Genomic DNA, 15,575 nt, shown 5'->3' with positions numbered 1-15,575 from the left:
GACACATCTGGTCTCCTATTTTTGTCTCACAGTGTCCTCTACATCTGGTCTCCTAATGGGGTCTCTCAGTGTCCTCTACAATTGGTTTCCTATTGTTGTATCAAAGTGTCCTCTACTCTGGTCTCCTATTGTTGTCTCAGTGTCCTCTTCATCTGGTCTCCTATTCTTGTCACAGTGTCTCTACATCTGGTCTCCTATTGTTGTCTCACAGTGTCCTCTACATCTGGTCTCCTATTGGGGTCTCTCAGTGTCCTCTACAATTGGTTTCCTATTGTTGTCTCAAAGTGTCCTCTACACCTGGTCTCCTATTTTTGTCTCAGTGTCCTCTACATCTGGTCTCCTATTCTTGTCACAGTGTCTCTACATCTGGTCTCCTGTTGTTGTCTCAGTGTCCTCTACATCTGTTCTCCTATTGTTGTCTCAGTGTCCTCTACATCTGGTCTCCTATTGCTGTCTCAGTGTCCTCTACATCTGGTCTCCTGTTGTTGTCTCAGTGTCCTCTACATCTGGTCTCCCATTGTTGTCTCAGTGTCCTCTACATCTGGTCTCCTATTGTTGTCTCAGTGTCCTCTACATCTGGTCTCCTTTTGTTGTCTCAGTGTCCTCTACATCTGTTCTCCTATTGTTGTCTCAGTGTCCTCTACATCTGGTCTCCTATTGCTGTCTCAGTGTCCTCTACATCTGGTCTCCTGTTGTTGTCTCAGTGTCCTCTACATCTGGTCTCCCATTGTTGTCTTAGTGTCCTCTACATCTGGTCTCCTATTGTTGTCTCAGTGTCCTCTACATCTGGTCTCCTATTGCGGTCTCAGTGTCCTCTATCATCAATGGAAACAGGATGCACCTGAGCTCAATTTCGAGTCTCATAGCAAAAGCTCTGAATACTTACGTAAATAATGTATTTCTGTTTTTAACACATTTGCAAAAATTTCTAAAAACCTGTTTTCGCTTTGTCATTATGGGGTATTTTTTGGAAATTGATGAGGAATAAAACATATTTAATCAATTTTAGAATAAGTCTGTAACGTAAATAAATGTGGGGTCTGAATACTTTCCGAATGCACTGTATACAGTGGGGAAAAAAGTATTTAGTCAGCCACCTATTGTGCAAGTTTTCCCACTTAAAAAGATGAGAGAGGCCTGTAATTTTCATCATAGGTACACGTCAACTATGACAAACTAAATGAGGAAAAAAAATAAAGAAAATCACATTGTAGGATTTTTTATGAATTTATTTGCAAATTAAGATGGAAAATAAGTATTTGGTCAAAAACAAAAGTTTCTCAATACTTTGTTATATACCCTTTGTTGGCAAGGACACAGGTCAAACGTTTTATGTAAGTCTTCACAAGGTTTTCACACACTGTTGCTGGTATTTTGGCCCATTCCTCAATGCAGATCTCCTCTAGAGCAGTGATGTTTTTGGGCTGTCATTGGGCAACACGGACTTTCAACTCCCTCCAAAGATTTTCATGGGGTTGAGATCTGGAAACTGGCTAGGCCACTCCAGGACCTTGAAATGCTTCTTACGAAGCCACTCCTTCGTTGCCCGGGCGGTGTGTTTGGGATCATTGTCATGCTGAAAGACCCAGCCACGTTTCATCTTCAATGTCCTTGCTGATGGAAGGAGGTTTTCACTCAAAATCTCACGATACATGGCCCCATTCATTCTTTCCTTTACACGGATCAGTCGTCCTGGTCCCTTTGCAGAAAAACAGCCCCAAAGCATGATGTTTCCACCCCCATGCTTCACAGTAGGTATGGTGTTCTTTGGATGCAACTCAGCATTCTTTGTCCTCCAAACACGACGAGTTGAGTTTTTACCAAAAAGTTCTATTTTGGTTTCATCTGACCATATGACATTCTCCCAATCCTCTTCTGGATCATCCAAATGCACTCTAGCAAACTTCAGACGGGCCTGGACATGTACTGGCACTGCAGGATTTGAGTCCCTGGCGGCGTAGTGTGTTACTGATGGTAGGCTTTGTTACTTTGGTCCCAGCTCTCTGCAGGTCATTCACTAGGTCCCCCCGTGTGGTTCTGGGATTTTTGCTCACCGTTCTTGTGATCATTTTGACCCCACGGGGTGAGATCTTGCGTGGAGCCCCAGATCGAGGGAGATTATCAGTGGTCTTGTATGTCTTCTATTTCCTAATAATTGCTCCCACAGTTGATTTCTTCAAACCAAGCTGCTTACCTATTGCAGATTCAGTCTTCCCAGCCTGGTGCAGGTCTACAATTTTGTTTCTGGTGTCCTTTGACAGCTCTTTGGTCTTGGCCATAGTGGAGTTTGGAGTGTGACTGTTTGAGGTTGTGGACAGGTGTCTTTTATACTGATAACAAGTTCAAACAGGTGCCATTAATACAGGTAACGAGTGGAGGACAGAGGAGCCTCTTAAAGAAGAAGTTACAGGTCTGTGAGAGCCAGAAATCTTGCTTGTTTGTAGGTGACCAAATACTTATTTTCCACCATAATTTGCAAATAAATTCATTAAAAATCCTACAATGTGATTTTCTGGATTATTTTTTCTCAATTTGTCTGTCATAGTTGACGTGTACCTATGATGAAAATTACAGGCCTCTCTCATCTTTTTAAGTGGGAGAACTTGCACAATTGGTGCCTGACTAAATACTTTTTTCCCCCACTGTATATAGATATATTTTTTCATATCATATTTCTTGGAGTGGCGGCAATGATTCAGCCACTGCTAAATGATAATAGGGGAAACACTGGATGATGATGATGATGATGATGATGATGATGATAGTAGCAATGACTAGAGAAAAGTTCAAACGTATTTTTAATTTTTTTCTTGACACATTGCTCGCTTAACCCGGAAGCTAGCCGCACCAGTGTGTCGGAGGAAACACTGTACAGCTGGCGACCGAAGTCAGCATGCATGCGGCTGACACGCCACAAGGAGGCGCAAAAACGTGATGTGACAAGGACATCCCGGCCGGCCAAACGTTCCCCTAACCCGGACGACGCTGGGCCAATTGTGCACAGCCTCATGGGTCTCCCGGTTGCGGCCGGCTGCGACACAGCCTGGGATCGAACCCAGGTCTGTAGGGATGCCACGATTACTGTGTTGCAGTGCCTTAGACCGCCGCGCCACTGGGGAGGCGAAAGTAAAATATTTCCCCAGAAACAACCCATTGAAGACTTCACTTCAATGCCTTTGAAATACATTATCTTAAATTATGAAAGAATACCTTCTATTGCAGTGGAGGCTGCTGAGGGGAGGACGGCTCATAATAATGGCTAGAATGGAGTGAATGGAATGGTATCAAACCATGTGTTTGATGTATTTTATACCATTCCACTGATTCTACTCCAGTCATTACCATGAGCCCGTCCTACCCAATTAAGGTGCCACCAACCTCCTGTGTTCAATCCCCTTTCTAAATAGTGGCTGAATATCTTTGGTGAACAACAGTTGTTTTCATCTCCCCGTGTAGGGTGTGGAGGTGATCAAGTTGACCAACCTGAAGTACTTCACCAAGGAGATGACAGCTGAGTTCTACACTCTCAAAAGCATGTTCCTGGCCCAGATCAATAAGGATGTGCTCATCTATACTCTTCTACCAGTGATTGCTGAGTAGACTCTGATCTCTGAATGAGCTCTTCAGGTTGACTTGGTGACAGACTCCCTCTTCAGGTAGACTTGGTGACAGGCTCAGGTTATAATCTCAGACACTTATTTCTAACTGTGTCAGCAACACACGCCTGTGTCTACACTATGTTCTCACTGCAAGGGGTGCCTTTAGAGCACACAGACAGACATATAGGCAGACAGACACACCTCTGTGCCTTCCCCCAATCACGCATGCACGCATACAGTTGAAGTCGGAAGTTTACATACACCTTAGCCAAATACATTTAAACTCTGTTTTTCACAATTCCTGACAGTTGATCCTAGTAAAAATACCCTGTGTTAGGTCAGTTGGGATCACCACTTCATTTTAAGAATGTGAAATGTCAGAATAATAGTAGAGAGAATTATTTATTTCAGCTTTTATTTCTTTCATCACATTCCCAGTGGGTCAGAAGTTTACATACACTGTCAGGTTCGAGCGTGGATGTGGTGTGGAATCAAGCGCAGGACAACAGAGGCTTCGTTCAACAGTCTTTAGTGAAGACACGAAAAACAAGACACACGGCTAAATCCAAGCCGGAAGGCAAGCGAACTTTACGCACACTGAGTACAGTTCAAAATACAAAACAAAATGCGCACACTGTGCGAACACTCTCTCCAAACAAATCACGAGAGAGAGAAGTACTAGCAGCCCTTGCTGACATAAGAAACAATTACACACAACACATGACAAAACCCAAGAGAACTTATAGGACACATAATTAACACTAACAATGAACAGGTGTACAAAACAGATCAAACCAAACAAACATCGAAACATAGAACGGTGGCAGCTAGTACTCCGGAGACGACGACCGCCGAAGCCTGCCCGAACAAGGAGGAGGAGCAGCCTCGGCCGAAACCGTGACAGTACCCCCCTCCTTGACGCGCGGCTCCAGCCGTGCGCCGACCCCGGCCTCGAGGACGACCAGGAGGACGCGGAGCAGGGCGCGTGGGATGACCACGATGGAACTCGGTCAGAAGGGACGGGTCTAAGATGTCCCTCCTCGGCACCCAGCACCGCTCCTCCGGGCTGTACCCCTCCCACTCCACGAGATATTGGAGACCCCCCATCCGGCGCCTCGATGTCCAGCGGGGGCGGAGGAGTCTCTTCTATCTCATAGTCCTGGAGTGGACCAGCTACCACCGGCCTGAGGAGAGACACATGGAACGAGGGGTTAATATTCTTGTAATCAATAGGCAGTTGTAACCTGTAACACACCTCGTTCAACCTCCTCAGGACTTTAAAAGGCCCCACAAACCGCCGACCCAGCTTCCGGCAGGGCAGGCGGAGGGGCAGGTTTCTGGTCGAGAGCCAGACTCGATCTCCCGGTGCGTACACTGGCCCCTCACTGCGGTGGAGATCGGCGCTCGTCTTATGTCGACGGATGGCCCGCTGCAGATCGACGTGTGCAGCGTTCCACGTCTCCTCCGAGCGCCGCACCCACTCATCCACCGCAGGGGCCATCGATCTGGCTCTGATGCCAAGGTGCCAGAGCCGGCTAGTACCCTAACACACACTGGAAAGGAGTTAGTTTAGTGGAGGAGTGGCGGAGAGAGTTCTGTGCCATCTCGGCCCAGGGAACATACCTCGCCCACTCCTCCGGCCGGCCCTGGCAATACGACCTCAGAAACCTACCCACATCCTGGTTTACACGTTCAACCTGCCCATTGCTCTCCGGGTGGTACCCCGAGGTAAGGCTCACCGAAACCCCCAAGCGCTCCATGAACGCTCTCCAGACTCTGGAGGTAAACTGGGGGTCTCGATCAGACACTATATCCTCGGGTACCCCGTAATGCCGGAAGACGTGGGTGAATAGTGCCTCAGCGGTCTGTAGGGCAGTAGGGAGACCCGGCATGGGAAGGAGACGACAGGCCTGCGAGAACCGATCCACAACGACCAGGATGGTGGTATTCCCCTGTGAGGGGGGAAGGTCTGTAACAAAATCCACCGAGAAGTGAGACCAGGGTCGTTGTGGAACGGGCAGGGGTTGTAACTTTCCCCTGGGCAAGTGTCTGGGCGCCTTACACTGGGCACACACCGAGCAGGAGGCGACATAAACCCTCACATCCCTGGCTAACGTTGGCCACCAGTACTTTGTGCTAAGGCAGTGCACTGTCCGGCCAATACCTGGATGTCCAGAGGAGGGTGACGTGTGAGCCCAATAAATGAGTCGATCCCGAACCTCGAGCGGAACGTACGTCCGACCCACAGGACACTGTGGAGGGCTAGGGTCGGGTGCATGCACGCCCGCTCGATTTCAGTATCGATCTCCCACACCACCGGTGCCACCAGACAAGACTTCGGTAGTATGGGAGTGGGCTCAACTGACCTCTCCTCTGTGTCATACCGCCGAGACAGGGCGTCTGCCTTTCCGTTCTGGGACCCAGGGATGTACGTGATCTTAAAGACGAACCGGGCTAGAAACATGGTCCACCGAGCCTGGCGAGGATTCAGTCTCCTAGCTGCCCGAATGTATTCCAGGTTACGGTGGTCAGTCAAAATGAGGAAAGGGTGTTGAGCCCCCTCAAGCCAATGCCTCCACACCTTTAGGGCCTGTACCACGGCTAACAGCTCCCTGTCCCCTACGTCATAATTTCGCTCCGCCGGACTGAGCTTCTTCGAGTAAAAAGCACAGGGGCGGAGTTTAGGTGGCGTGCCGAACCGTTGCGAGAGAACGGCCCCTATACCGGCTTCTGACGCGTCCACCTCCACCTGGAATGGTAACGCGGGATCCGGATGCGCCAGCACCGGAGCCGAAGTAAACAGGTCCTTCAGTTTCCCAAAAGCCCTGTCCGCCTCAGCTGACCACCGCAAGCGCACCGGACCCCCCTTGAGAAGGGACGTTATGGGAGCCGCCACCTGTCCAAAACCCCAGATAAACCTCCGGTAGTAATTTGCAAAGCCCAAGAACTGCTGCACCTCTTTAACCGTGGTTGGGGTTTGCCAATTACGCACGGCTGACACACGGTCAACCTCCATCTTCACCCCTGACGCGGACAACTGATAACCCAAAAAGGAGACAGACTCCTGGAAGAACAGACATTTCTCTGCCTTGACATACAGGTCGTGCTCCAACAGCCTCCTCAACACTCGGCGCACCAGGGCTACATGCTCGGCGCGGGTAGAAGTGTACACCAGAATATCGTCTATGGACACCACCACTCCTTGCCCTTGCATGTCCCGGAAAATCTCATCCACAAAGGATTGGAAGACTGATGGAGCATTCATTAACCCGTATGGCATGACGAGATACTCGTAATGACCCGAGGTGGTACTAAATTCTAAATGGTCTTCCATTCATCGCCCTCCCTAATGCGCACCAAGTTGTAGGCGCTCCTGAGGTCCAATTTTGTGAAGAACCGTGCCCCGTGTAATGACTCCGTCATAGTCGCAATCAGAAGGAGTGGATAACTGTATTTCACAGTAATCTGATTGAGACCGCGGTAATCAATACACGGGCGCAACCCTCCATCCTTTTTCTTCACAAAAAAGAAGCTTGAGGACGCAGGGAAAGTGGAGGGCCGTATGTACAGTGAGGGAAAAAAGTATTTGATCCCCTGCTGATTTTGTACGTTTGCCCACTGACAAAGAAATGATCAGTCTATAATTTTAATGGTAGGTTTTTTTTAACAGTGAGAGACAGAATAACAACAAAAAAATCCAGAAAAACGCATGTCAAAAATGTTATAAATTGATTTGCATTTTAATGAGGGAAATAAGTATTTGACCCCCTCTCAATCTGAAAGATTTCTGGCTCCCAGGTGTCTTTTATACAGGTAACGAGCTGAGATTAGGAGCACACTCTTAAAGGGAGTGCTCCTAATCTCAGTTTGTTACCTGTATAAAAGACACCTGGGAGCCAGAAGCAATCAATCAATCAGATTCCAAACTCTCCACCATGTCCAAGACCAAAGAGCTCTCCAAGGATGTCAGGGACAAGATTGTAGACCTACACAAGGCTGGAATGGGCTACAAGACCATCGCCAAGCAGCTTGGTGAGAAGGTGACAACAGTTGGTGCGATTATTCGCAAATGGAAGAAACACAAAATAACTGTCAATCTCCCTCGGCCTGGGGCTCCATGCAAGATCTCACCTCGTGGAGTTGCAATGATCATGAGAACGGTGAGGAATCAGCCCAGAACTACACGGAAGAATCTTGTCAATGATCTCAAGGCAGCTGGGACCATAGTCACCAAGAAAACAATTGGTAACACACTACGCCGTGAAGGACTGAAATCCTGCAGCGCCCACAAGGTCCCACTGCTCAAGAAAGCACATATACAGGGCCGTCTGAAGTTTGCCAATGAACATCTGAATGATTCAGAGGAGAACTGGGTGAAAGTGTTGTGGTCAGATGAGACCAAAATCGAGCTCTTTGGCATCAACTCAACTCGCCATGTTTGGAGGAGGAGGAATGCTGCCTATGATCCCAAGAACACCATCCCCACCATCAAACATGGAGGTGGAAACATTATGCTTTGGGGGTGTATTTCTGCTAAGGGGACAGGACAACTTCACCGCATCTAAGGGACGATGGACGGGGCCATGTACCGTCAAATATTGGGTGAGAACCTCCTTCCCTCAGCCAGGGCATTGAAAATGACCCAAAACACACGGCCAAGGCAACAAAGGAGTGGCTCAAGAAGAAGCACATTAGGGTCCTGGAGTGGCCTAGCCAGTCTCCAGACCTTAATCCCATAGAAAATCTGTGGAGGGAGCTGAAGGTTCGAGTTGCCAAATGTCAGCCTCTAAACCTTAATGACTTGGAGAAGATCTGCAAAGAGGAGTGGAACAAAATCCCTCCTGAGATGTGTGCAAACCTGGTGGCCAACTACAAGAAACGTCTGACCTCTGTGATTGCCAACAAGGGTTTTGCCAGCAAGTACTAAGTCATGTTTTGCATAGGGGTCAAATACTTATTTCCCTCATAAAAATGCAAATCAATTTATAACAATTTTGACATGCGTTTTTCTGGATTTTTTTGTTGTTAATCTGTCTCTCACTGTTCAAATAAACCTACCATAAAAATTATAGACTGATCATTTCTTTGTCAGTGGGCAAACGTACAAAATCAGCAGAGGATCAAATACTTTTTTCCCTCACTGTATCCCTGTCTCAGAGACTCGGCAATGTATGTCTCCATCGCCCCTCTCTCCTCTTGAGACAAAGGATACACATGGCTCCGCGGGAGCGCAGCTCCTGCCTGGAGGTCTATCGCACAATCCCCCTGTCTATGAGGTGGCAATCGCGCCGCCCTCGCCTTGCTAAACACGAGTGCTAAATCCTCATACTCGGGGGGAACGTGCAGTGCGGGCACTTGGTTTGGACTCTCCACCGAGGTCGCCCCCACGGAAACACCCAGACATCGCCCCACACACCGGGCAGACCACTCCTTAAGAGCCCTCTCTCGCCACGAAATAGTGGGATCATGAGTAATCAACCAGGGAAGCCCCAGCACCACCGGATACGCAGGAGAGTCGATCAGATATAGCTGAATCGTCTCCTCATGACCCCCCTGTGTCTCCATCCTAAGTGGCGCTGTGACCTCCCTAATCAAACCCGATCCCAACGGACGGCTATCTAGGGCATGTACAGGGAAGGGATTTTTAACAGGAAGGAGAGGAATCCCTAACTCTATACAACATTTTCGATCTACAAAATTCCCAGCTGCGCCTGAATCTACTAGCGCCTTATGCTGGGAACGAGGTGCAACCTGTGAAAAACAAACAGGTATGGTTAGGTGCACGACAGAGAGCTCTGGGTAAGTGGGGCGCCTACTCACCTGGAAGGACTCCCCAGTGCGTGGCCTGCCGTCTCGTCCCCCTGGAGACCCTCCCCAGCACCTAGCCGCAGTGTGTCCTCCACGGCCACAGTTGGTGCAGGGGACGGCCCCCCTCGGACTCCTCCTCCTCCGTTCTCTAGCGCCAGCACCCCCGAGCTCCATAGGACTCGGCTCGGAGGTGCTGGAGGGTGGAATGGGCGACCTCCACCCAGGACGTCCGCGGGTAGCCAGCAGGGTGTCTAGACAAATGGCCATGTCAACCAATTGGTCAAACGTGAGAGTGGTGTCCCTGCAAGCCAACTCTCTACGGACGTCCTCCCGGAGGCTGCAGCGGAAGTGGTCTATGAGGGCCCGCTCATTCCACCCTGCATCTGCCGCTAGAGTCCGGAACTCCAGTGCAAACTCTTGGGCGCTCCTCATCCCCTGCCGGAGGTAGAATAGACGCTCCCCCGCCGCTTTCCCCTCAGGAGGATGGTCGAACACAGCCCGGAAGCGGCGGGAGAACTCCGCATATGTGATCGTGGCGGCGTCTAGCCTCCTCCATTCGGCGTTGGCCCACTCCAACGCCTTGCCGGTGAGACAGGAGATGAGGGCGGAAATGCTCTCGTGTCCCGAGGGCACCGGGTGTACGGTGGCTAGGTAGAGTTCGAATTGTAAAAGGAAACCCTGACACCCGGCAGCGGTGCCATCATACGCCCTCGGGAGCGACAGCCGAATCCCACTGGGTTCCGGAGAGTGGACAGGTGGACTGACCAGTGGTGGTGTGGTAGGTGGAGGCGTGGGTACCCCGCTGGTCTCCCATCCATGGAGGTTATTCATCACTTCATCGAGAGCGTTCCCGATCCGGTTGATTCTGGCCTCCTGTCCCCGAAGGCGCTCCTCGATTACCTCGGCGGGCGAGGCTGCTCCTGCTGATTCCATGGAATGGTGTGTAATTCTGTCAGGTTCGAGCGTGGATGTGGTGTGGAATCAAGCGCAGGACAACAGAGGCTTCGTTCAACAGTCTTTATTGAAGACACGAAAAACAAGACACACGGCTAAATCCAAGCCGGAAGGCAAGCGAACTTTACGCACACTGAGTACAGTTCAAAATACAAAACAAAATGTGCACACTGTGCGAACACTCTCTCCAAACAAATCACGAGAGAGAGAAGTACTAGCAGCCCTTGCTGACATAAGAAACAATTACACACAACACATGACAAAACCCAAGAGAACTTATAGGACACATAATTAACACTAACAATGAACAGGTGTACAAAACAGACCAAACCAAACAAACATCGAAACATAGAACGGTGGCAGCTAGTACTCCGAAGACGACGACCGCCGAAGCCTGCCCGAACAAGGAGGAGGAGCAGCCTCGGCCGAAACGGTGACATACACTCAATTAGTATTTGGTAGCATTGCCTTTAAATTGTTTAACTTGGGTCAAATGATTCGGGTAGCCTTCCACAAGCTTCCCACAATAAGTTGGGTGAATCTTGGCCCATTCCTCCTGACAGAGCTGGTGTATCTGAGTCAGGTTTTTAGGCCTCCTTGCTCACACACGCTTTTTCAGTTCTGCCCACAAATGTTCTATAGGATTGAGGTCAGGGCTTTGTGATGGCCACTCCAATACCTTGACTTTGTTTTCCTTAAGCCATTTTGCCACAACTTTGGAAGTATGCTTGGGGTCATTGTCCATTTGGAAGACCCATTTGCGACCAAGCTTTAACTTCCTGACTGATGTCTTGAGATGTTGCTTCAATATATCCACATAATTTTCCTTCCTCAAGATGCCATCTATTTTGTGAAGTGCACCAGTCCCTCCTGCAGCAATGCACCCCCAGAGTATGATGCTGCCACCCCCATGCTTCACGGTTGGGATGGTGTTCTTCGGCTTGCAAGTAACCCCTTTTTCCTCCAAACATAACGATGGTCATTATGGCCAAACAGTTCTGTTTTGGTTTCATCAGACCAGAGGATATTGCTCCAAAAAGTACGATCTTTGTCCCCATGTGCAGTTGCAAACTGTAGTCTGGCTTTTTTATGGCGGTTTTGAAGCAGTGGCTTCTTCCTTGCTGAGCGGCCTTTCAGGGTATGTTGATATCGGACTCGTTTTACTGTGGATATAGATACTTTTGTACCTGTTTCCTCCAGCATCTTCAAAAGGTCTTTTGCTGTTGTTCTGGGATTGATTTGCACTTTTCGCACCAAAGTATGTTCATCTCTAGGATACAGAACACTCCTTCCTGAGCTGTATTTTATTTATTTTACCTTTATTTAACTAGGCAAGTCAGTTAAGAATTTTTTTTTATTTACAATGACGGCCTACACCGGCCAAACCTGGACGACGCTGGGCCAATTGTGCGCCGCCCTATGGGACTGCCAATCACGTCCAGATGTGATACAGCCTGGAATCGAACCAGGGGGTCTGTAGTGACGCCTCAAGCACTGAGATGCAGTGCCTTAGACCACTGCGCCACTCGGGAGTATGACGGCTGCGCGGTCCCATGGTGTTTATACTTGCGTACTATTGTTTGTACAGACGAACGTGGTACCTTCAGGCATTTGGAAATTGCTCCCAAGGATGAACCAGTCTATAATTTTTTGAGTTTGAAGGTAGGCCTTGAAATACATCCACATGTACACCTCCAATTGACACAAATTATGTCAATTAGCCTATCAGAAGCTTCTAAACCATTTTCTGGAATTTTCCAAGCTGTTTAAAGGCACAGTCAACTTAGTGTATGTAAACTTCTGACCCACTGGAATTGTGGTACAGTGAATTATAAGTGAAATAATCTGTCTGTAAACAATTGTTGGAAAAATTACTTGTGTCATGCACAAAGTAGATGTCCTAACCAACTTGCCAAAACTATAGTTTGTTAACAATACATTTGTGGAGTGGTTGAAAAACGAGTTTTAATGACTCCAACCTAAGTGTATGTAAACTTCCGACTTCAACTGTACATGCATACACACACACAAACATGTAGCACACACACACAACCCCCTCTGTGCCCTTCTTCAATCTCTCTTTCACGGACACACACACCGCTTTCCCTCTCACCTCTCAGCCCCAACTCTCCTCATCAACCCTGACATGATGGCGGCGCCCCACAGGGTGAAAGACATTGGGGAATGGTTATTAAATATTTTCGCCCAAATAATTAACTCGCTGGCAATTTACTGGAATCAGCAGAAATTACCCTAACCTCAGCAGTAGGGCCCTGATGCAGTCATTAAGAACACACACACACACCACAACACACTGTCACTCTGCGGGAGTGTGCATGGTTCAGGCCTGGGGTAGAGGTGGTGGCGTTCAGTTAGGTGGTGTGTGTGTGTGTGTGTGTGTGTGTGTGTGACTTGACACTCGGCTGGGCGTTTCTCCCCCTTTCCCCACTCCCCTCTCTCCTCTCCCCTCTCACCGCTCCGCTCCCCTCTCCCCACTCCCCTCTCTCCTCTCCCCTCTCCCCGCTCCCCTCTCTTCTCTCCCCTCTCGCCGCTCCGCTCCCCTCTCTCCGCTCCCGCTCCTCTCCCTGCTCTGCTCCCCTGTCTCCGCTCCTCTCCCCACTCCCCTCTCCCCTCTTCCCTCTTCCCTCTCCCCTCTTCCTTCTCCATGCTCCTCTCCTCTCACCCCTCTCCCCTCTCCCCTCTCCGCTTCCCTCTCCCCTCTCCCTTCTTCCCGCTCCTCTCCCTCTCCCCTCTCCGCTCCCCTCTCCCCTCTCCACTCTCCCCTCTCCCCTCTCCCCTCTTCCTTCTCCCCGCTCCTCTCCCCCCTCCTCCGCTCCCCTCTCCCCGCTCCTCTCCCCGCTCCTCTGCCTGCTCCCCTCTCTCCACTCCACTCCCCTCTCTCCGCTCCTCTCCCCTCTCCGCTTCCCTCTCCCCTCTCCCTGCTCCGCTCCCCTCTCCCCGCTCCACTCCCCCTGAGGAGAAACTGTTTATGTACTTTGACACGGCCAATGTGACTCTAGGGGTCTGGCTCAGACTCCCACAGCAATCAACCTCCATGTTCCTTTATCTCAATGCCAAATAGGTTTTTGTAATAACACATTATAATTGATTGGCCTGGGAGCCATTTTAGAGTAGGTGTGCTTACTCCTCACGGTGTGAGGTGAGAAACCTCTCCCAAAATGGTGGGGTTGTTTGACTAAGCCCTGTTGAGCTTTTGTTCTGTTGACAGACAAGTGTGTTTATTTTGACTGAGGGAGAGATGTTTATTTTTTATGGGGTACCTTGCCCATTATTCCTTAGTCAAATCCTGAATGGGGTGTACAATTATTATGGTTTATCGCTTACAGGGGAGGAGGATGCATTGAAAGTGGCTGATGGTTAAAAATATTTTTTCACAGTCAGCATAACACAACAGTCAAATGGAGGTATCTCTTAGTGTGTGTGTCTGCTTGGTGTTTAAGCTATAAACGGAACACTTGAGCTGTGAGTTCTAGATTCTGGATGTAGTATAACGAATCCTCAAGGATGCCCAAGTTTATCTGCATTGGTTTCTCTCTAAACTGTAGCCTAGCCTCTTCTGCGTTTAAGCTTATTCTCAGATCCAGTACACAGAGCCATAACCTGCTTTGTGACGTGTTGATGAGATGTTGTGATGCTGTTAAGCTGCAATGTCACTGTGGTATTAAAGCTCATTGATCAGCTCTGTGTGATACTGTGAGACTGGCTTTGACGTACTTCACCACAGTAAAAGCTCTAGTCCTTCACTGACATAAAGTCGTGCTACATTAAGACCTTCACAGAAGTCGTGCTACATTGAGACCTTCACAGAAGTCATGCTACATTAAGATTTTCACAGAAGTTGTGCTACATTGAGACCTTCACAGAAGTCGTGCTACATTAAGATTTTCACAGAAGTCGTGCTACTTTAAGACCTTCACAGAAGTCGTGCTACATTAACTGCTAACGCTAGCTGTAATGGTGGGAGGAGAGCCTTGTAGATGAGGGGAAGATGAATCCCCCTTCTTTCTCTCTCTCAACATACTGCACCCTCTCTCCTCCTTTCTCTCTCTTCCTCTCCTCTCCATATTCCCCTCCTCTCTTTCTCCTTCTCTTGCCATTTCCCTCTCCCTCTCCCCACTCCTCTATCCTCCCTTCTCCATCTCCCTCTCCTCCCTCTCCCTCTCCCTCTCCCTCCTTCCCTCTTACTCTCTCTCCCACTCTCTTCATTACTCCCCATCTCCTCCAAGTCAGAGGAGGCTAACAAGGCGTTCTTGGCGGCGGTCCAGATGCATGATGTCCTGGTTAAGGCCTGGGTTAACAGATGAATGGCTCCCCTGTCACTCCAATCTAACCCGCTACTGTTACCATGCTCAGACTGATCCTCACTAACAACCAGACCAGACCACATCACCCAGCCTCAGCTCAGACTGACCCTCACTAACAACCAGACCAGACCACAATGCCCAGCCTCCGCTCCAGACCAATCAATACTACACACTCTGATCATTTGATGCTCTCTCTGGAGGTCAAGGCCTAGTTGACTGTGGTACCAGAAACAGCAATAGACCGTTGTAGCCAATAGTCCTACAGCAAAAGCTATTGTAGATGGATTGTAGACGGTGGTGTTGGATCACTGTTCTCAGAAATAAACTATATATACAAAAGTATGTGGACACCCCTTCAAATTAGTGGATTCAGCTATTTCAGCCACATCCGTTGCTGACAGGTGTATAAAATCAAGCACACAGCCATGCAATCTCCATAAACAAACATTGGCAGTAGAATGGCCTTACTGAAGAGCTCAGTGACTTTCAACGTGGTACTGTCATAGGATGCCACCTTTCCAACAAGCCAGTTCGTAAACTGTAAGTTCTGTTATTCTGAAGTGGAAACGTCCAGGAGCAACAACAGCTCAGCCGCTTAAGTGGTAGGCAAAACAAGCTCACAGAATGGGACTGCAGAGTGCTGAAGCACGTAGCGCGTAAAAAAACATCTGTCCTCGGTTGCAGCACTCACTATCGAGTTCCAAACTGCCTTAGGAAGCAACTTCAGCACAATAACTTTTAGTCGGGAGCTTCATGAAATGGGTTTCCCTGGCCGAGCAGCCGCACACAAGCCTAAGATCACCATGCGCAATGCCAAGCGTTGGCTGGAGTGGTGTAAAACTCGCCGCCAATAGACTCTGGAGCAGTGGAAACGTGTTCTCTGGAGTGA

The 15,575-nt window shown here is 49.1% G+C and overlaps 1 pseudogene; it reads left to right on the top strand.

Annotated features, from left to right (window-relative positions):
* LOC121569544 overlaps positions 1 to 15,575 on the top strand; it is a 246,071-nt pseudogene that overhangs the window by 184,932 nt on the left and 45,564 nt on the right.

This window comes from Coregonus clupeaformis, chromosome 1 (genome assembly GCF_020615455.1).
Source record: "Coregonus clupeaformis isolate EN_2021a chromosome 1, ASM2061545v1, whole genome shotgun sequence".
NCBI classification, from domain to species: domain Eukaryota; kingdom Metazoa; phylum Chordata; class Actinopteri; order Salmoniformes; family Salmonidae; genus Coregonus; species Coregonus clupeaformis.
Note: the sequence above shows the minus strand (reverse complement) of the source record. Positions and strands in the feature narration are given on the sequence as shown.